Consider the following 21,869-nt stretch of genomic DNA (forward strand, 5'->3'; position numbering starts at 1 on the left):
TCGAAGTTAACTACGGGACAGTTTCCATGGTGGACAGGGAGAGAACCTCAAAGCTCCCCCCTACCCCCAAGGGGTGTGTGTGTGTGTGTGTGTGTGTGTGTGTGTGTGTGTGTGTGTGTGTTGGGGGGTGGTCTATTGGAGAAGGAAATGGCAACCCGCTCCAGTATTCTTGCCTGGGAAATCTCATGGACAGAGGAGCCTGGCGGGCTAGAGTCCCTGGGCTCCCAAAGAGTTGGACACGACAGAGCGACTAAACAACAACAACAACCAACGGGAATTTGAGCAAACTCCATCGCCGTGAATGTCCGGTGCTGCGCGAAAGATGCTCTTCCGCTGGGGGGCCACCAAAGCGGAACAGCGCAGACGGTGCCTGCCGCCTTCCCTGGCGCTGGGCGTTGGGGTCCAGTCACCTCCCGGAGCCCCGCGCGGGGCACTGGTGGGGACTCGGGGGGCCCAGCCATCCCCAGCAGCAGCGCCCCGAGTCCCCGCCCGCCCGCCGGCTCCTCACCTATCAGATTTCCTGTGCGCACCGCGCGCCGCTCCTCCCACCTCCTAAAGGCCAGCGCAGGGGACCGCCGCGCTCCGTCAGGACCCAGCTACTCAAGGGACGGCGCAATGCGGCTCTGAGCTCGGCCAGCTGCACGGCCCCGCGCAGGGAGTGCGGGGCGCACGGTGAGGCCCGGCGGCGCGGCGTGCGGGAGGTGCGGGGGCACGAGAGATGCGGTCCCTGGGGACCCGGAGGCGGGGGCGCGGGCCCCGTGCACTTCTGAGGATCGCCTAGCCTACTGCGGGCTTGACTTCTCTCTTTCTGCTTTGTAAATTAAGGAAATGGTTACAAGACCACATTTGACCAAACTTGGTCTGTAACAGTGTACTAATTTTAAAAAATTTACCTTTTTGTTGTCGTTGTTGTTTTGTTGTTGAGAAGTTCTAACCTTTTAGGAGATTTCTGTTATACAGCATAGTGTTATCAACTGTCTTCATCCCCGGTGGTTCAGACGGTAGTCTGCCTGCAATGTAGGAGACCCAGGTTTAGTCCCTGGGTCCGGAAGATCTCGTGGAGAAGGAAATGGCAACCCACTCCAGTATTCTTGCCTGGAGAATTCCACGACAGAGGAACCTGCTGGGCTACAGTCCATGGAGTCGCTATAGCCACCTTGCTGTAAACATTAGGTTGTCAGAAACACTAGTTCCGTCACCTCTCTAGCTCCTGACAACCATTCTTGTACTGTTTCTATGATTTCCACTTTGTTTTTTAAAAATTAAGATTCCACATATAAGTGATACCAGGTAATATTGGCAGCACTTGCCTTTCTGTGGCTTACTTCACTTAGCATAATGCCCCCTTGGGTCATCCATGGTGTTGCAGAGGGCAGGATTTTTCCCCCCTTTTTAAGGCTGAAAGCATGGAACGTCTGTATATCTTTATCTATATCCATATATACACATACATATAGCATTTCCTTCATGTTTGCCTGTCCACCCTAAGATTGTGTCTGTACCTTAGCTCTTGAGAATAATTCTGCAGTGAGCATTGGAGTACAGTTAGCTCTTTCAGATGATGCTTTAGGTTTTAAACTCAGAGACGGAATTGCTGGATCCTATGGTAGTTCTGATTTCTTAAGGCACCTCCACAGTGTTTTCCACAGTGGCTGCACCGGTTTGCATTTCCACGAACAGTACACGAGTTCTGTTACTTTTTTCTCCACATGCACAGGGACATTGTTATCTCTTGTTCTTTTGATAATAAGCATCCTAACAGGTGTGAGGTGATGGCTCACTGTGGTTTTGATTTGGATTCTCCTGATGATTACAGTTTTTGAGCACATTTTCACATACCTGTTGGCCATAAGTATGTCTTCTTGGGAAGAAGGATTCCTTGCTTTTTGCCCATGTTTAAATTGGATGCTTTGTTTATTTCTTGTTATTGATAACTAGAGGAGGAAATGGCAATCCACTCCAGTATTCTTGCCTGCAGAGTCCCATGGACAGAGGAGCCTGGTGGGCTACAGTGCATGGGATTGCAGAGTCGGACAGGACTGAGAGACTGAGCATGCGTGCATGCTATTGATAACAAGGTGTTGATTTCTGAAGAGTTATCCCTGCTCTCATTACCCGCCCAGGAAGTTGGGTTACTGACTGGACACAGTGTAAGCAGAAGACTAGGGAATTAACACTGAATAGAAAGTCTCACAGTTAAAATGAGTAAGCCAATCTAAGAAAAAACAAAAATCAATTCCTTAGCACTGGGCCCAGACAGCTCCTGCAGAGCGTGGGCGTCGTGGGGGTGCTGACAGGCGATGTGGTGAAAAGACGTCTTTTCACTGAGTGCCAGTAGGGTTTTGATTTTGAGTCTCTTTAGCTCATTCCTAAATGCCTTACAATTTTATAATCAACATTTTAGTAATATCTCTGCCAGTTGTGTGTGTGTGTGTGTGTGTGTGTGTGTGTGTGTTTTGCATGGTAAATATTGCGCCTAACTTTTTAAGGAATCCTGTTTCTGTTTCACTTTCTTTTTTGTTTGTTTTGGTATCTGACCTGTTGGGGATAAATACAGCTTCCAAAACCCTTTCCAAATCACCAGTAATCAGATATTGTGAAGTTATTTTTCGCTTTCTCTTTGTATTAGCATGACAAACTTAAAATCTTTCTTATGTATTTTCCTTTTGTAAATAATTAGTAATACCTCCCATCCCCTTGTCTCCCTCATTTACTGTTTGTGCCCCTGCACCTTGACTTGGAGGAGTAGAATTTAATGAAGATAGAGATCTGAGGAAAGTGTCATATTCTAGTGAGCACTAGTGGTGGGGCATGGCTACTGTGTAGAGTAGTTTATAGACAGGAAATTCCTAGAGTCACATTTGTGGTTAAATGCATGCTGGTTCTGACCATCCTTACATGTAACAGAATATTTCAGTTAAGTTACATAGTGTGGTAGATGGCCATTTTTTATGGTGTTTCCTCCTCTTTTTTTGTAAACCGATAGGTTTTTATTTTTGCTTTTTAGTTAATTATCTATTTGTTTTTGGCTCTGCTGGGTCTTTGTTTCTGCGGGTTTCTGTTTTGCTTTCTCTCGTTGTGGCAGGGACTACTCTTCTTCGTGGTATGCAGGCTTCTCATTGCTGTGGCTTCTCCTGTTTCGGAGCATGGACTCTAGGCACACAGCCTTCAGTAGTTGTAGCTCCCAGGCACAAGCTCAGTTGTCAGTGTACTGCTGTACAGGCTTAGTTGGGGCATGTGGAATCTTCCCTGACCAGGGATCAAACCTGTGTCTCCGTATTGACAGGTGACCACCCAGCCACCAGGGAAGCCCTGGTATTTCCTCTTAAACAGCTACATGTAAGAGGCAAATTATTTCCAAGAGAGAGCATTTCGCATTTTCCTTTAAGTGAAATAAGTCAGACAAAGGCAAACACTGTATGATCTTACTTACGTGTGGAATCTAAAACAAAAAAATGAAAACCTCTCCAAAACTGAACCCAGAGATATAGAGAACAGATGGCAGTTATCCGAGGCTGCGAGAGTAGGGGGTGGAGGTGGGTTGGGGGGTGTTGCCCTAATGGTGCGGGAGTGAGTGGTGAGAATGAAGACAGAACAGGAAAGCTAGTGCCATGGGTCAGGGACCTGCAGCCTCTATTGGACTGAGGTTCAGAGTCCACTCTGAGTCCAGCTTTATTCCTAATTGCAGACTACAAGACTTTCTTTGATCTTATCTTTCTCGAAATGCTACACTGACTTGGTCCAGATCTCCTTGTTTTCACCCCAGGCCATTCCCTTCTGGGCTAGTCTTTGGAATAGTCAACAAGTGTGTAGGCAGTGTTCATGCCCGGTGCTGACCCGGTGTTCCGAGGTCCATAATTTCATGATCTCAGTCATAATCCTTTCTGGGTCTGCCCTTGGGGTTTGTAACAAGGCAGTTATTCTAAGAAAAGCATAAAAGATAATCATTAACATAGTGTCTTAATATACACTGTTTTTGTAGGTGCTATTTCTGTGGAATTTCTCAAGGTTATGGAAGTACATTATTAGGAATTCCCACTACCAGGGTAAGGGGGTGTTAGGCAGAATGAGTGAAGACGCTCAAAAATTACAAACTTATAAGAGAAATATGTTCTGAGAATGTTATCAATACATGGGGAAAAATAAATCTCTCTCTCAAATCTTCCTTTTAAGGAATGGCTGCATAATCTATTAAGATCTCTTTTCTATGTCTTTTCATTTTTTCTTTCTCTTCTCAAGTCAGTTCATCTTAAATAGTTTCTTTGTTAGGTAAAATTAAGCTCTGATATGTGCAAAGAGGATTTCAATATGAGGTCCATTGACATATAACTCCTACAAATGCAACTCGAGTATAAAGATATTTCACTAAATTGTTACCTTAAAAGATTGACAAGGACAATGGTGTCTTTGGAAAGAGTCTTCCACACACGGGCACCCTTTCTTCTGTAGGATTCCTCAGTCGGTGTTTTGAATAAACAAGGATCACAATTAATATCTGATTTTCTGAGAGGCTGCATGCCTGTCCTAGACTTCCTTGCAGGGGCGACAGATTCATCCTTTCATGAACGGAGCAGTGTGCAGCCCCCCTTCCTCAGTCCTGCTTGCTTATCTGTATGCAGTGGACAAGTGCAGACTTAGGTCAGTTCAGCTCAGTTCAGTCGCTCAGTTGTGTCCAACTCTTTGCGACCCTATGAACTGCAGCACGCCAGGCTTCCCTGTCTGTCACCAACTCCCAGAGTTTACCCAAACTCTTGTCCGTTGAGTCGGTGATGCCATCCAGCCATCTCATCCTCTGTCGTCCCCTTCTGCTCCTGCCCTCAATCCCGCCCAGCATCAGAGTCTTTTCCGATGAGTCAACTCTTTGCATCAGGTGGCCAAAGTATTGGAGTTTCAGCTTTAGCATCAGTCCTGAAAGTGAAAGAGGAGAGTGAAAAAGTTAGTTTAAAGCTCAACATTCAGAAAACTAAGATCATGGCATCTGGTCCCGTCAGTTCATGGGAAATAGATGAGACTTAGGTCAGTTCAGACCAATTCTGGAAGGGAGTCAGGGGCTCCACTGCCACCTACCTGGGCATGGACTTGGACTTCAAGCCAGGCGCTGGTGTCCCAGGAGAGTCCTTTGTTTCTCAGGATGCTTGTCTATTTTGACCCGGCTTCTGATCAAATTTTCACTTGGTTCTCTGCCAGAAGGTAGATCCTTGTCGTGGATCCAGGTTCCAATGGCTTTGAAACTCAATTTGACCTTGGTCAGCCTCTCTCCCCAGCTGCCTGGGAGGCTGCCTAAGATGAACCCGGAGACTTTGAACTACCTCATTCCTACCCCTCTGAATATAATTGTCAACACCAGTCAGGAGCTCACTGACTTTGTTGTGTAGAGGCCTTGTTTGGTCTAATGCCACCCCACCGCCAACTGATGCTCTTGGGTGATCCCAGGTTTGTGACCTCCTGTGGTGTTCTTTTGACCTCCTCTGCTGCTGCTCCCTCACCCCTAGGAAAGCCCCCTGAATTTGGGTAGGGGCTTCTTCCAGCCCTCCTAATTCCAGACTCTTCTCCTTTGCCCTTGGCCTGAGCCTGCTTCTATGACTGGCCTCTTGTGGGTTTTGACAAGACCTCACTTATTAAGGGACTGAACCTGTGGCTGAAGAGGCAAGGTGAAGGGATGGGTAAGGTGGCTTCTAGACATTTTGACAAATGTGACCTTCCTTGAAAACCAGATTAGGAGGGATGGGTATTGTGGAATGAGGTGCACTTGAAAGAAGATATCAACCAGAATTTTTATATCTGATTTTGAATGGTTTCCCATAGTCTCAATAGAAGAAACAGAGTAAGAAGTGGAGTGGGACCAAGCTGGGTAAAGGAAGCAGCTGGTCATTTATTCGCACATTCGTGGAGGAATAAAGATTATGAATGCTGGACCCAGATGCCTGAGTTCACATCCCAGCTGTGTCAGGTACTTGTTTGATGATCTTGGGCAAGTTACTTCATTTCTCCCTGCCTCACTTTCCTCAGGGGCTTCCCTGGTGGCTCAGACGGTAAAGAATCTGCCTGCAAGGCAGGAGACCTGGGTCCCATCTCTGGGTTGGGAAGATCCCCTGGAGAAGGGAGTGGCTACCCACTCCAGTATTCTTGCCTGGAGAATACCTTGGACAGAGTAGCCTGGCAGGCTATAGTCCACGGGGTCACAAAGAAGTGGACCAGTCTGAGCAATTAACACTTTCACTTTACTCTACTGAGATGGGAGACAATAATGGTATTTATTTCCTTGAGGGATAGTTATGAGATTAAATGGTTTCATAGGTATAAAGTTTTACAATAGTGCCATTATGTAATACATGCTATAGAAGTTACAGCTATTACTGTTATTTGCCTTTTATGTGCCAATCCTTTAGTCATGTTGTATACAGTTGTTGCAGATCAAGGATGAGGAAGGAAAATAAAGTAACAAAGCTAGTTTTCTTTTATTATATTAAAAAAATAAAACCACCTTGGTTTTAAAAGCAATTGTCTCCCAAATGTGCCCAGACTCTTTTGAGAAGTAGTAGAACTTCTGGAATAAAATAACTGATGTCAGGGCTATAGTATTTAATTTGATGTCTCAGTTTTGGTCTCTAAACCCTTTCATTTAACTTCTGACTCTCTGTAGTTATTTCAAACCATTCCTGGGCATTAGTATTTAAGTTTTCAACTCTGTCTATGCTATTTCTCACCATTTCTAATTTATTTATTAGTTTTGTAGAGGTGTTTTGCTCTCAGGATGTTTCCTGAATTCTGTAGTTTCCCTTTGTAATCTCCTTTCATTGCCTTGTCCGCTCATGTTTTCTTTCTTGTTTTGCTGATTTATGTTCTTAGTTTTTCATAGCAGATCATTTATTGGAAGAACTTTTTTTTTTTCTTTTTGTAGCTTAGAGTGTGGTCAGCACTTTTAAAGCCTGAAGTGAGTGGTAGGACACAGAGAGCTTAATTTTTAAAAATGTTTTGGCCACACCTTGAGTCATACAGGGTCTTAGTTCCTTGACCAGGGATTGAACCCATGCCCCCTGCATTGAGAGTGTAGAGTCTTAACCACTGGACCAGGGATGTTCCACAGACAGCTTTGAAAGAGTTGAGAAGTACTAATCACTCCAGTTTCGAATGAAATATTCCAAATTGGGCTCAAGGCAAAAAATGCTTGATCTGGAGATGGACTCAAGGGTGGAGAAATAGCCACCCAGAGGTACTTCTTTTGTGTTGGCTATCACCAGGACCTGTATGAGAACTTCTCACCCATTTCTGGGAGGATATTTCCTTCCAGGCTGGCTTCTGCACTTGGTCTTCCTTCTTTACTTTTGTCATAGTTGTGTGTATTTGCTCTGCCATTTCTTTTTATGTCAAGTATATTTAAGAAGGGCAGCTTCAGCTGTACCTTCCAACTTAATTTGAGTGACTTGTCCTTGATGGCTTCTGTCCTTGTGTGAGAAGTGTTTTCTTTCTGAGCTTCAGTTTGCACCCTGGACATCATGCTTAATCTGCTTTTCTGTTGCCTGAGGAGATGAAGGAGGAGAAAGTATAGGTGGTTGTTGTTGTTGAGGCACTAAGTCATGTCCGACTCTTTGTGATCCCATGGACTAAAGCCCCATGCCAGGCTTCCCTGTCCTTCACTACCTCCCAGAGTTTGCTCAAGTTCATGTCCTTTGAGTTGGTGATGTTCCTAACCATCTCATCCTCTGCCACTCCCTTCTCCTTTGGCTTTCAACCATTCCCAGCTTAGGGGTTTTTTCCAGTGAGTTGGCTCTTCACATCAGGTGACCAAAGTGTTGGAGCTTCAGCTTCAGCATCACTCCCTCCAATGAATATTCAGTGTTGATTTTCTTTACGATTGACCAGTTTGATCTTGCAGTCCAAGGGATGCTCAAGAGTCTTCTCCAGCACCATAATTCAAAAGCATCAATTCCTTGGCACTCAGCCTTCTTTATGGTCCAACTCTCAATTCCATACATGACTACTGGAAAAACCATAGCTTTGATTATACGGACCTTTGTCAGCAAGTGATGTCTTTGCTTTTTAATATGCCGTCTAGGTTTGTCATGGCTTTCTTTCCAAGAGGCAGGCATCGTCTGATTTCATGTTTAGTCACCGTCTGCAGTAATTTTGGAGCCCAAGAAAAGAAAATCTGTCACTGCTTTTATTTTTCCCCTTACATTTGCCATGAAGTGATGGGGCCGGATTCTATGAGCTTAGTTATTTTTTAATGGTGTAGCTGGAGTTGTGACTAATCATGATGTTATGATTGGTGGATTTAATATCTGTTTTTCCTGTCATTTTATTCAAAGCTGCTTGAAAAGTTCTTGGAAATTCACAATATGATGATAGCATTCTTGTATGTTTGTGTCTCCTGTTGCACACAGGTGTGTTCCCTTTAGAGTACATTTCTAGAAGAGAGTAAAGGGATAAAAAGGCATGTTAACTACACCTTTCTAAGGTGGTTGTACTAATTTATGCCCCCACCTACTCAGTGTACAGTTTTTGTTTCTCTGTAGCCTCCTCATTGCTTAGAATTATTGGGACTTTTATGAACATATGGGATGCATGTATCTTTTTGAATTGTAATTTAGTCTAGATATATGCCCAGGAGTGGAACTGCTGAATCATGGACTTTAAAATTTTTGTTAATTTGATGGGTGTGAAATAGTATAGTTTTTTTATGCTGATTTAAAAAGATATTTATTTTTAATTGAAGGATAATTGCTTTACAATATTGTGTTGGTTTCTGCCATGTCAACTTGAATCAACTATAGGTATATATATGTCCTCTCCCTTTTGAACTTCCCTCCCACCTCCTACCCCTGTAGGTTGGGACAGAGCCTGGGTTTGAGTTCCCTGAGTCATGCAGCAAATTCCCACTGGCTATCTAAATAGTCGGAGAAGGCAATGGCAACCCATTCCAGTACTCTTGCCTGGAAAATCCCATGGATGGAGGAGCCTGGTTGGCTGTAGTCCATGGGGTCACTAAGAGTCGGACACGGCTGAGCGACTTCACTTTTGCTTTTCACTTTCATGCATTGGAGAAGGAAATGGCAACCCACTTCAGTATTCTTGCTTGGAGAATCCCAGGGATGAGGGAGCTTGGTGGGCTGCCGTCTGTGGAGCCACACAGAGTCGGACACTACTGAAGCGACTTAGCAGCAGCAGCAGCATCTAAATAGTAGCTCTGTTTTAATGTGCATTTGCCTGATTCTAGTAGAGCATCTTTTCATGTATATATATATATATATATACACATAATAATAAAAATGTCTATGTATATATATATGTAATGACTCATCTATGAATGGTCTGTTTATGTATTTTGCTCATTTTTCATGTGGGGGTATCTTTTTAATCTAGAGAAGTCTTTTTTACCCATTCTAGATCCTTCATGTCAGTAATATACATTGTAAGTATCTACTACTAGCCTATGGCTTATATTTTTTCATTTTTAATTTGCTAATTTTTCATTTATGGTTTGTGCTTTTTTTTTTCTGCCTTAAAAATTTCCCCCCTTTTTACCAATAGCCATGTATATTTTCTTCTAATCATCTTTACTTCTTGCTTTTCATGTTCAGATTTTTAATTCTCCTTGAATTTACTTTTGCTGTCCTCGACTTAAAAAAAACACACTACCTAAGAGTTGGGAGTTAAGTTTTATTTGGAGCAGAAATGAGGACTGCAGCCCAGGAGACAGCACCTCAGAGAGCTGAGAAACTGCTCCAAAAAGGTAGTGGTAGAAGGTCAGTATACGTGATTTTGGTGAAGGAGAAATTTGATGCATTAAAGCACTTATCTTACAAAAGGTTTTCTGTTAGTCTTGAGTAGCTGATGTCACCATGAAGGGATTTAGTGCTTTTCTAGATATGAGGAGATGCAGGGATTGGGGCCATGAAACCAGGTCCTGAAAATATCTATCTAAAAGCCTGTTCCACCAGTTTTCCTAGAGCACAAAGTGCCTCATTCTCCAGCCTGAACTCCCTTCAGGGCCTATTGAAGGCCAACAGCTGCAGCAGTGTAGGATTCAATCTCTGCAGAGGCAGATGGCAAATGCCCTTGGCGAGTGGCAATTTGTAGTTGACAGTATGTTGTGAGCTAGGATTTCAAATTTAATTTTTCCATTTGAATTATCACTAGCCCCAGGTCATTCATTCAGTAGTCAAGTCCTTTCCTTGGTGATTTGTGATACCATTTCTCTATGTATATATGTAGATTTCCAGGCTGTCTCTTCTCTTTTATTGGTTATTTTGATCTGCTCAGGCTGCCGTAGCAAAAATGCCATAGACTGGGTACCTTAAACAACAGAAATGGATTTTCTCACAGTCCTGGAGGCTGGCAGTGGGATATCATGGTGTCAGCAGAGTTGGGTTCTCATGAGAACCCTCTTCCTAGCTTTCAGATGGCAGACTTGTGGCTGTGTCCTCCCGAGAGTGAGATCTTGCCCTTCCTCTTCTCAAAAGATCATCCTGTTGAATTAGAATCCCACCCTATGACCTCATTTATTCTTAATGACCTTCTAGGATCCCCAGTCAAATTGGGTTTAGAGCTTTTTGTGGGAGGAAAGAGTTGGGTCCATTTTTGTTGTTTAGTTGCTCAGTCGTGTCTGACTCTTTGAAATGGCATGGACTGCAGCACCCCAGGTTTTCCTGCCCCTCACTATCTCCTGGAATTTGCTCACACTCACATCCATTGAGTAGGTGATGCCATCCAACTATCTCATTTTTTGTCACCCTCTTCTCCTCCTGCCCTCAATGTTTCCCAGCATCAGGGTCTTTTCAGTGAAGCATTTTAACTATATATAATTTAAAGTTTTTCAGCATTTTTTTTTATCAATTTCTCTATCATGATGAGGACCTTAGCACACTTTAATTATCAAACAACTGCTCTCCTTTATTTTTCAACTGTTTCTAGAGTTTGGTTATAATTTTTCAGACATGAAAATTAGTTTACATGGATATAAATTAATTAAATTTAATCACATATTTGGTCTACTTCTGTGCCATTTTTGTGTCCCATATTGATAAAGGTGAAAGAGGAGAGTGAAAAATCTGGCTTAAAACTCAACATTCAAAAAACTAAGATCATTGGCATCTGGTCCTATCACTTCATGGCAAGTAGATGGGGAAAAATGGAAACAGTGGCAGATTTTCTTTTCTTGGGCTCCAAAATCATTGTGGACAGTGACTGCATCCATGAAGTAAAAAGGCAGTTGCTCCTTGGAAGAAAAGCTATGACAAAGCTAGACAGCGTATTTAAAAGCAGAGATGCCACTTTGCCAACCAAGGTGTGACTAGTCAAAGCTATGGTTTTTCCACTAGTTACGTGTGGATGTGAGAGTTGGACCATAAAGAAGGCTGAGCACCAAAGGATTAATGCTTTTGAACTGTGATGTTGGAGAAGATTCTTGAGAGTCCCTTGGACTACAAGGAGATCAAACCAGTCAATCCCAAAGGAAATCAGCCCTGAATATTCATTGAAAGGACTGTACTGGAGCTGAAACTCCAATACTTTGGCTTCCTGATGTGAAAAGCTGACTCACTGGAAGAGACCCTGATATAGCTGGGAAAGATTGAGGGCAGGAGAAGAGGGCAACAGAGGATGAGATGGTTGGATGGCATCACTGACTCAGTGGACATGAGCTTGAGAAAACTCCTGGTGACAGGGAAGGACAGGGAAGCCTGGTGTGCTGCAGTCCATGGGGTCGCACAAAATCTTAGCAACTGCTTGATGCCATGTGGTGTACAGTGTGGGCAAGCCTGACCCAGTCTGACGGAAAGGATTCCATGTTCCCACTCACCCTGACCTTGGCTTCTCTTCAACCCGTGATTCATTTTCTTTTTTTTTAATTAACAATTTTATTGGAATATAATATCCACAGCATATATTTTATGCATAGAGTTTACAATTCATTGAATCTGAAATTCTTTTTTATTAACTTGTGTAAAATATATTTAAGTTGAGTTGACTACCTTAGTGACAATCCCAGAACGTTTAGTGCGTCCTCCATGGTTTGCATCCATTTCTCCTGTCTAGTTGCTAAACATTTCATCATTTCAAAGAGAAACCTTATACCCGTTATCATTCACTTCTCCCCAGAGCCCCTGGCCCTTGGGAGCCCGCATCCTGCCTTCTGTCTATGAGTCTGACCACTCTAGGAATCTCATGTAAGTATTTTTCCTTGTGTGGCTGGCTTATTTCACTTAGCATCATGTCTTCAACATTCATTCATGTTGTAAAGTATATCAGAATTTCTTTCTTTTTCAAAGCTGAATATTATTCCGTTATATGAATATGCCGCATTTTGTTTATCCATTAAATTGTCAGTGGGCACTTAGGCTGCTTCTACCCTTTTGGCTATTGTGAATAATGCTGCTATAAACATGGGTGTACAAATATTTTCTCAAATCCCTACTTTCATTTCTTTTGAGTTTATACTCAGAAGGAGAATTACTGGATCATATGGTATGCCTATGTCTTCTTATTTTAAGAATTACCATACTGTTTTTCACAGTGCCTCATCATTTTATATTTCCACTAGCAGTGCACGGGGTAGGTTCTAATTACTTCACATACTTGGCAGCATTTTTTAATTTTTAAAAATCTGTGTTTTTATAATAGCCATCCTAGTGGGTGTGAAGTAGTAGCTCACTGTGGTTTTGATCTAATGACCAACCTAGATAGCACATTCAAAAGCAGAGACATTAATTTGCTGACTAAGGTCCATCTAGTCAAGGCTATGGTTTTTCCAGTAGTAATGTATGGATGTGAGAGTTGGACTGTGAAGGAGGCTGAGCGCCGAAGAATTGATGCTTTTGAACTGTGGTGTTGGAGAAGACTCTTGAGAGTCCCTTGGACTGCAAGGAGATCCAACCAGTCCATTCTGAAGGACATCAGTCCTGGAATTTCTTTGGAAGGAATGATGCTAAAGCTGAAACTCCAGTACTTTGGCCACCTCATGCAAAGAGTTGACTCATTGGAAAAGACCCTGATTCTGGGAGGGAATGGGGGCAGGAGGATAAGGGGATGACAGAGGATGAGATGGCTGGATGGCATCACTGACTCGATTCACATGAGTTTGAGTGAACTTCAGGAGTTGGTGATGGACAGGGAGACCTGGCATGCTGTGATTCATGGGGTCGCAAAAAATTGGACACGACTTAGTGACTGAACTGAACTGAATGATTAGTGATGTTGAGCATTTTTCATGCATTTATTTGTTGTCTGAATATCTTCTGTGGAGAAATGCCTATTCAAGTCTTTTGCCCATTTTTAAATCAAGGTGTTTGTTTTTTTGTTGTTGATGAGCCCCTATTTGTTAACAGGTAAGATATTTTTACTGTCATGAACTTTGCTTTGGGGAAAGCTATTGACTGGCACTTTATTTATTTTCTGCTTTTCTCTCTGCATCATAGTTCCCCTCAGTTATTTTTTATTGCTGTCCTAGTTCGTCCTGTTCTCAGAGTTATCCCAGCAGATCCATTCCTTCTCTTCCCTTCCCATGTCCCTTGTTCTGGACTCTCGTCTTTTTAACCGTTGATTCCTTAGATGGAGAGTTTTACTTAAGCCAGCTGTCCCATGTTGCCTTCTTTTTGTTCCTAAGGATTGTCATCTGCTTTCTGATTTTAGCCACAGTTCCTCCACTGATGGCAATCCACTCCAGTACTCTTGCCTGGAAAATCCCATGGACAGAGGAGCCTGGTAGGCTACAGTCCATGGGGTCGTGAAGAGTTGGACACGACTGAGCGACTGCACGTTCACGTTCATGTTCCTCCACTGAAGCTGCATATGGGAAGTCCGGGAGCTTCTGACGCCACATTTTTTTTTTTTTGTAGGATTGGCACTAATGATTACTTCTTCCTTCTTGAAGCTCCTTTGGTCCCTGGGACACTTCTCTGTGAAGGGAGTGAGCAGTGGGGTTTAGAACTATGGGCCTTTGCCTGGCTATAGATGCCAGCTTTGACCATGAACTCACTCTAGGTTCCACGCTGCTGACCTCATTCTGTGGGAATTCTGACCTCATTCTCCTCAGTGAAGGAGAACGTTAACACCCACCTCTGTGTGATGAGCACGGAATGAGTTATCACATGAAACCATCTTAGACACAGTAGTTCACATACAGGAAGTGTTAATTTTTAACCACTACTGGGACACTACAGTTGGTCCTCTAAATCAGTGGGCTCTCTATCTTTGAATTTAACCAGCTATGGATAGAAAATATTCAGGAAGAGAAATTATGAAAAGTATCTAAAAGCAAACCTTGAAGTTGCCTTGTACCTGCCAGTGTTGATGTAGCACTTGGATTGTATAAGTATACAGGAGGATATGCATAGATTATATGCAAATACTTTGCCATTTTATAAGAGAATTGAGCTTCCTTGAATTTTGGTGTCTGCAGGGGTGCTAGACCCAGCCTCCCATAGACACCGAGGGGTAAATATAATTGGTTTTCCTCTTACGTGTCCGGTTGATCCTTTTTCACCTTCCTTCGTTCTGCTCCTGACTCTTGTTTACTAAATAATTCTGTTCTTTGCTCCTCATTGTTCTTTTCCTAGACATTGTGTGGCTCTTGTCATTTTAATGTCCACCTTTATGCAGACAGATTCTCACCAGGTCACCTCTCTACCTTTTAAAAGGAGACTTCTTGCAACAGGAAACTGCTGTATAGACATATTTTGGGGAGGACATTTTGACCGTTGTCAAATCACTCCATGTTGGCTGTCCCCTCACTATCTCATACACAGCCATGTCAGTTCCATTTAAAGCCTGGACAAATTTGATCTTTCACTTTTTCCGTAAATTGCGTTAAAAAAATTTTTTTTTGAGCGTTTTTGATGCAGGCCTTTCTTTATAAAGCATTTGTTGAATTTGTTAGAATGTTGCTTTTGTATTATTTTTTGATTTTTGTGGCCATGAGACGTGTGGAATCTTAGCTCCTTGACCAGGGATCAAACCTGCACCCTCTGCATTGGAAGGTAAAGTCTCAACCACTGGACTGCCAGGGCAGTCCCTGAATTGCATTATTTTGAAGATGAAATCACAGGTGTCACCCTGCACCATGCACCTAACAAGACCATGTTAAGTGATTATATTCTGAGCAAATGTAAGAAGGGATGGTGGGGCTTTACAAATCAAGCAAACTAATGTCATGGAAGTCTTAGGAATGATCTAGAATAGAGCCTGGTGCTTACTAGTTCCTATACTGTGAGGTGCTTTGTTGACTTTTGCAAAAACTTTAGGAGGGAGGTAGTATTATCTTCTCTTTTAAGAAATTTTCCATTTCTCGTTTATAGAGAAAATAGGCTTAAGAAGGTAGATATACCTGGAGTCTCATAACTAGCAAGTGACTGACTTAAGATTTGACCCAGTTCCTTGGGTTCCAAACACAGAACTCTTTAACATCTTGATCATCTTTTATATGTCTCATTTCTCATTTTCCATTTCTCATTTTGTTCTTTCCTGCCCTCTTCCTATATTTCTTAGATACGCTAGAGCTTAGTTCCTTTCAAAGAGATGATGTGTGTGATTTATCAATAATATCACATTTTAATGTCTGAATGAATTCAATCCTGCTTTTAGTTTTATTCTCTCTCTTTTCTGTGATTTTCATTTGTTGTCTAAATTCTTTTATGAGCTGAGTCCTTTTCTCTCCTTCTTTTCTTTAATAATGGAAATACTTAAGGCTATACATTTGCCTTTGAAAGCAACTTAGAGCACATTCTGAAGGATCTTATCTAGTGTTCTTTTTTGTTTTACAAGTAATCTGTTATTACGTCTTTAATATCTCCTTTTCACCTCATAGTTAATTTTTTTTATTTCCAAGGGACTGCGATTTTATGACCTTTTTAAAAAGTGTTAGTCTCTCAGTCATATCCAACTCTTTGTGACCCCATGGACTGTAGTCTGCCAGGCTCCTGTCCATGAATTTTCCAGGCAAGAATACTCAAGTGGGTAGCATTCCCTTCTTGTTAAACTTAATGTTTCTTCTTGGTTTTAGTTTATTGCTGTGATGATGGTCGATTGTTTTCCTCTTAAGTCTGTATACAGATATATTGCTATTTAGAAATATGCGTAGTTATAATTATGGAAATGCTGGTTTGAAATGAAAATGAGCAGGATTTGAAAACAGTGCTTATAATTCACTTCAGTTCAGTTCATTTCAGTCGCTCAGTCGTGTCCGACTCTTGGCGACCCCATGAATCGCAGCACGCCTGGCCTCCCTGTCCATCACCATCTCTCGGAGTTCACTCAGACTCGCGTCCATCGAGTCTGCAATGCCATCCAACCATCTCACCCTCTGTCGTCCCCTTTTCCTCCTGCCCCCAATCCCTCCCAGCGTCAGTCTTTTCCAACTCTTTGCATGAGGTGGCCAAAGTCCTGGAGTTTCAGCTTTAGCATATAATTCACTTACTTTAGTCTAAATTTTGAGTTCTTATTTCTCCAACTAATGTGCTTTGTTTCTTTTATTATTAAAATAAAATATATATTCTCAATAAAATTCTTAGGGCACATTTCTAGCTTTGGTTTTTATAGGAAAATGGTTCCAGCCTGTTCTGTAACAACCAGCACACAGTGAAAAAATGAAGAGCTATTGTTAAGTTGAACAGTAAGACTAGCTAACAAACCCATCAACGTTTAACAATTTTAATGAGCTTTTCCAAAATGTCATATTTTCACTTTGAATCATTTCACATTAAAATCTATGGTCTTCCTGCCAACGTTATATTTAATGAAGCTGTGTGCTTTCAGCCAGATTTGGATCAAAGTGAATGTGAGTGAGCTGGAAGGAGAATCCATTACAAACCCAAGTGTCTAAGGGGAAATTTCCTGAGCATGTGGGGCTAGGTTCTATTCATTCCTTCGGGGCAATCTTAGCCACAGTTCTTGATGCCCCAAGGCAGTGAGTCATTCAGGACTACTTGGGAATTGGTAAATTAGGTCAGTGAAATGTCTGTCTCACATATTTCTCCTTCTTCCACTGATTCATGGTGTCTGTGCTGGGTTTCCAAGGGAGAAACCATGAAAGACACAAGGAAGTGACTGGCATTTGATCCAGGAGATGATGTTTGCATGTTAGTATTTTCTTTTATATTTCAGGAAAGGTGGTTTATGTAGATTTACTGACAAGTTATGATGACCTAGAGGTGGCAGAGGAGTGTCAACTTAAAAAAAAATAGTCACAACTTAGAAAGTGAGAGTTATATTTTATTTGATGGAAATTTTTAGGACTTCAAGCCTGGGAGACAACATTTCAAGTGACTCTGAGAGAACTGTTCCAAGGAAGTGAAGAGGGGAGCCAGGTTATATAGAAGTTTTGCAGCAAAGAGCAGGTAGTCTGAACATCGAAAGATTATCGTCAGTTAAGGAAAAGCAGATATCTCAAGGAATTTAGCACTTTTCTCTGTATGGGAAGATACAAGAGTTTGGGCTCACTGAAACAGTTTCCTTTCATATGCGTCTTAGCTGTCTGGGGCCAGTTGTTCAGTTACTCAGTCGGGTCCAACTGCAACCCCATGGATTGCAGCACACCAGGCTTCCTTTACCATCTCCCGGAGTGTGTTCAAACACATGTCCATTGAGTCAGTGATGCCATCCAACCATCACCCCCTTCTCCTCCTGCCCTCAACCTTTCTCAGCGTCAGTCTGTTTTCCAGTGAGTCAGCTCTTCATATCAGGTGGCCAAAGTATTGGAATTTCAGCTTCAGCATCAGTCCTTCCAATGAATATTAAGGGTTGATTTCCTTTAGGATTGACTGGCTTAGTCTCCTTGCTGTTTAAGGAACTGTATCCTGTTTCTGTGTGTGTGTGTGTGTGTGTGTGTGTGTGTGTGTGTATGTGTGTGTGTGCCCCCCCCCCCACCATAGCTCCTCAGTACTGCCTTAGGGAGTGGGTGGGCTGCCAGATCACAGGTATGGCTCTTCCTGGGTACCCTCGGGGCTCATAAATTCACCTTTGGAGGGCCGGAGTTACTGATGGCTGTGACAATCTTGTTTATTGATATGGCAGGAAATACTCCATTTCTCAGGAAGGGGGGCAGTTCTGGAGAGGTAAGATGTGGCAGGAAAAACTAAGAAAGGAGGGGACAGAGCTGAATGGAAGTACTCCCATCTGTTTTCGACTCTTGAATGTTGTAACCATCTGTCTGCTCTTCAATTACAGTTCCTGCCTTTCGAGCTTTCTTTAAACAGAAATAAAAACCTAGTGGGTAAAAGTTATGGAAAAAACTGTTTTCCTTTCAAAATATTCATAGAGAGAGGAGGAAGTCTGTCCTGACAGATCTAAATGCAGTATGGCTTGTGGGTGGAATTCTGCCCAATACCCCACTATTGTGTTTGCAGCTTAGCAAAGCTTGCACAGGTGCATTGCTGATATTCAGGCAATTACTGCTTTGAGTAATTTTATTCATTTATTCACTTAGTAAATGCTGAAGTGTTCTAGGGCTGACATATCAAGGGACCAGAAATGAGGGTCTTAAAGAATAGAAATTGCTTGTCTCACAGCTTTGGAGGCTGGAAGTCTGAGGTCAAGGTGTCTGCAGGACTGGTTTTGAGATCTGTGAGGGGAAAATCTGCTCCAGATCTCTCCTTTCATTTTTCCTTTAAAATTTTTTTTGATTGGAGGATAGTTGATTTACAATGTTGTGTTGGTTTCTGCTGTACAACAAAGTAAATTAGCTATAAGTATACATATGTCCTCTCCCTCTTGAGCTTCGCTCCCACCATTCCCCATCATACCCTTCTAGGTCATCACAGCACAGAGCTGGGCTCCCTGTCTTATACAGCAGCTTCCCACTAGCTGTCTGTTTTACATATCATTCAGTTGCTAAATGGTGTGTGACTCTTTGTGACCCCATGAACTGCAGCATGCCAGGCTTCCCTGTCTTTCATTATTTCCCAGAGTTTGCTCAAACTCATGTCCATTGAGTCAGCGATGCCATCCAACTGTCTCATCCTCTGTCACCTCTTTCTCCTCCTGTCCTCAGTCTTTCCCAGCATCAGGATCTTTTCCAATGAGTTGGCTCTTTGCATCAGGTGGTCAAAGTATTGGAGCTTCAGCTTCAGCATCAGTCCTTGCAATGAATATTCAGGGTTGATTTCCTTTAGGATATAGTGGCTTGGTCTCCTTGCCGTCCAAGTTACTCTCAAGAGTCTTCTCCAGTGCCACAGTTTGAAAGCATCAATTCTTTGGTGCTCAGCCTTCTTTATATAAGGTCTAACTCTCATATCCATATGTGACTACTGGAAAAACCATAGCTTTGACTTATATTGACCTTTATTGGCAAAGTGATGTCTCTGCTTTTTAATATGCTGTTTAGATTTGTCATAGTTTTTCTTCCAAGAGGTAAGTTGTCTTTTAATTTTTTGTCTGCTGTTGCTGTCTGCAGTGATTTTGGAGCCCAAGAAAATAAAATCTGTCTCTGTTTCCACTTTTTATCCATCTGTTTGCCATGAAGTGATGGGACTGGATGCCGTGATCTTTGTTTTTTGAAAGTTGAGTTTTAAGCCAGGTTTTTCACTCTCCTCTTCACCCTCCTCAAGAAAGAGGCTCTCTAGTTCTTCTTCAGTTTCTGCTATCAGGATGGTATCATCTGCATATCTGAGGTTGTTGATATTTCTCTCGGAAATCTTGATTTCAGCTTGTGATTCATCCAGCCCGGCATTTTGTATGAGGCTCAAATGGTAAAGAATCCACCTACAATGCAGGAGATCCGAGTTCAATTCTTGGGTTGGGAAGATCCCCTGGAGAAGGGAATGGCAACCCACCGTGGTATAGTATACTTGCTTGGAGAATCCCATGGACAGAGGAGCCTGGCAGGCTACAGTTCATGGGTTGCAAAGAGTCAGACATGACTGTGTGACTAACACTTTCATTTTCACTCTGCATAGAAGTTAAATAAGCAAGGTGACAATATACATCCTTGACGCACCGCTTTCCCAATTTTGAACTAGTCCGTTGTTCCATGTCTGGTTCTAACTGTTGCTTCTCGGCCTGCATACAAGTTTTTCTGGAGGCAGGTAAGGTGGTCTGGTACTCCCATCTCTTGAAGAATTTTCCACAGTTGGTTGTGATCCACATAATCAAAGGCTTTGGCATAGTCAATGAAGCAGAAGTAGATGTTTTGGAATTCCCTTGCTTTTTCTGTGATCCAGCGGATGCTGGCAATTTGATCTCTGGTTTATTAGAAAAGGCAGAGGAACCAGGTATCAAATTTTACACATGGTAGTGTAAGTATGTCAATGTTAGTGTATGTGTGTCAGTGGTAGTATGTGTGTGTCAATGATAGTGTATGTCTGTCCGTGGTAGTGTACGTATGTCCGGGGTAGGGTATATATCGCTACTACTGTCTCAATTCATCTCACTTTCCCTTTTATCCACGTGTGAACAGGTTCTTTCTCTATGTCTGTGTCTCTATTCCTGCCCTGCAAATACCATCAGTTCCATTTTTCTAGATTTCATATATATGTGCTAATATGCAGTACTTGTTTCTTGCTGACTTGCTTCACTTTGTATAACAGGCTCTAGGTGCTTTGATGACAATTTTTGACATTCCTTGGCTTATGGAAACATTACCCTGATCTCTTTCTTCATCGTCACTCGATGTTCTCTCTCTCTGTGTGTGTGTGTGTGTGTGTGTGTGTGCACGTCTTTGTTCAAATTTCTATTCACTAAGGATCCCAGTCATATTGGATCAGGGACCACCCTGCTCCAGTATGAGCTCATCTTAAGTAGTTACATCTGCAGGGACCCTGTTTGCACATGAGGCCACTTTCTGGGGTCCTGAGGGTTAGGACTCCATATGGATTAGGGGGAAGACAATTCAAACCATTAACCGTACTATTTATTTCCACACACAGTGAATGTTTAGCTTGATAGCCATAAGTTTGTTTTCTAAGTCTGTGAGTCTGTTTCTGTTTTGTAAATAAGTTCTTGTGTATTATTATTATTTTTAGATTCTGCATGTAAGTGATATCATATGACATTTGGTCTTCTCTGTCTGATTTAATTTACTCATTCTGACAGTCTCTAGATCCATCCGTGTTGCTGCAAATGACAATATTCCATTCTTTTTAAAAGGCTGAGTAATATTCCATTGCCACTGGAAAGTTTTAAGTGCTGGAATGACGCTGTTGGACTTGTGGTTTTGAAAAGTTCAGAGGCATGCAGCATAGAGGCTGGAGTGAAGGCGATTAAGTCTAGTGTTTGTGAGATTAAAGCAGTGAAAATGGGTTTGAGTTTGCTTCTTGTGGGCAAATTCAAAGATCCTTCAGCCTGAAAAAAGGAGTGGGATTTGAGATGTCTATGGATGTTCATACATAGGCTTTGGGATTTGGAGTATCGAACAGGCTTCCCAATCAGAGATCAGAGATCAGGGAAGTGGCACAGTGGTAAAGAATCTGCCCGCCAATGTGGGAAATGCAGGAGACTTGGGTTTGATCTCTGGGTTGGGAAGGTCCCCTGGAGAAGGAAGTGGCAACCCACTTCAATATTCTTGCCTGGGAAATCCCATGGACAGAGGAGCCTAGTGGGCTATAGTCCGTGGGGTTGCAGAAGAGTCTGACACAGCTTAGTGACTGAGTGAGCATGTATCAAAAAGTGTGGAAGACAAAGAAGGCCACTACATAATGATCAAAGGAACAATCCAAGAAGAAGATATAACAATTATAAATATATATGCACCCAATATAGGAGCACCGCAATATGTAAGACAAATGCTAACAAGTATGAAAGGGGAAATCAACAATAACACAATAATAGTGGGAGACTTTAATACCCCACTCACACCTATGGACAGATCAACTAAACAGAAAATTAACAAAGAAACGCAAACTTTAAATGATACATTAGATCAGTTAGACCTAATTGATATC

General features: G+C 42.3%; 1 protein-coding gene across 26 annotated transcripts in view; it reads left to right on the forward strand.

Moving 5' to 3' along the window:
- The first annotated feature begins 584 nt into the window (after positions 1-584).
- Positions 585-21,869, forward strand: part of B3GALT5 (beta-1,3-galactosyltransferase 5) — a 64,579-nt gene continuing 43,294 nt past the window's right edge. For 6 of the 26 annotated variants that reach the window (XM_060395960.1, XM_015092661.4, XM_060395970.1 and 3 more), the window contains exon 1: positions 585-672. The gene's annotated coding sequence lies outside the window, so the exon portion shown is untranslated. Of the gene's footprint in view, positions 673-5,805; positions 5,951-9,581; positions 9,747-12,099; positions 12,168-21,869 lie in introns of all 26 variants that reach the window. The other 20 variants (XM_060395941.1, XM_042237271.2, XM_060395953.1 and 17 more) reach the window with 5 other exon arrangements.

This window comes from Ovis aries, chromosome 1, assembly GCF_016772045.2.
Source record: "Ovis aries strain OAR_USU_Benz2616 breed Rambouillet chromosome 1, ARS-UI_Ramb_v3.0, whole genome shotgun sequence".
Lineage (NCBI taxonomy): Eukaryota > Metazoa > Chordata > Mammalia > Artiodactyla > Bovidae > Ovis > Ovis aries.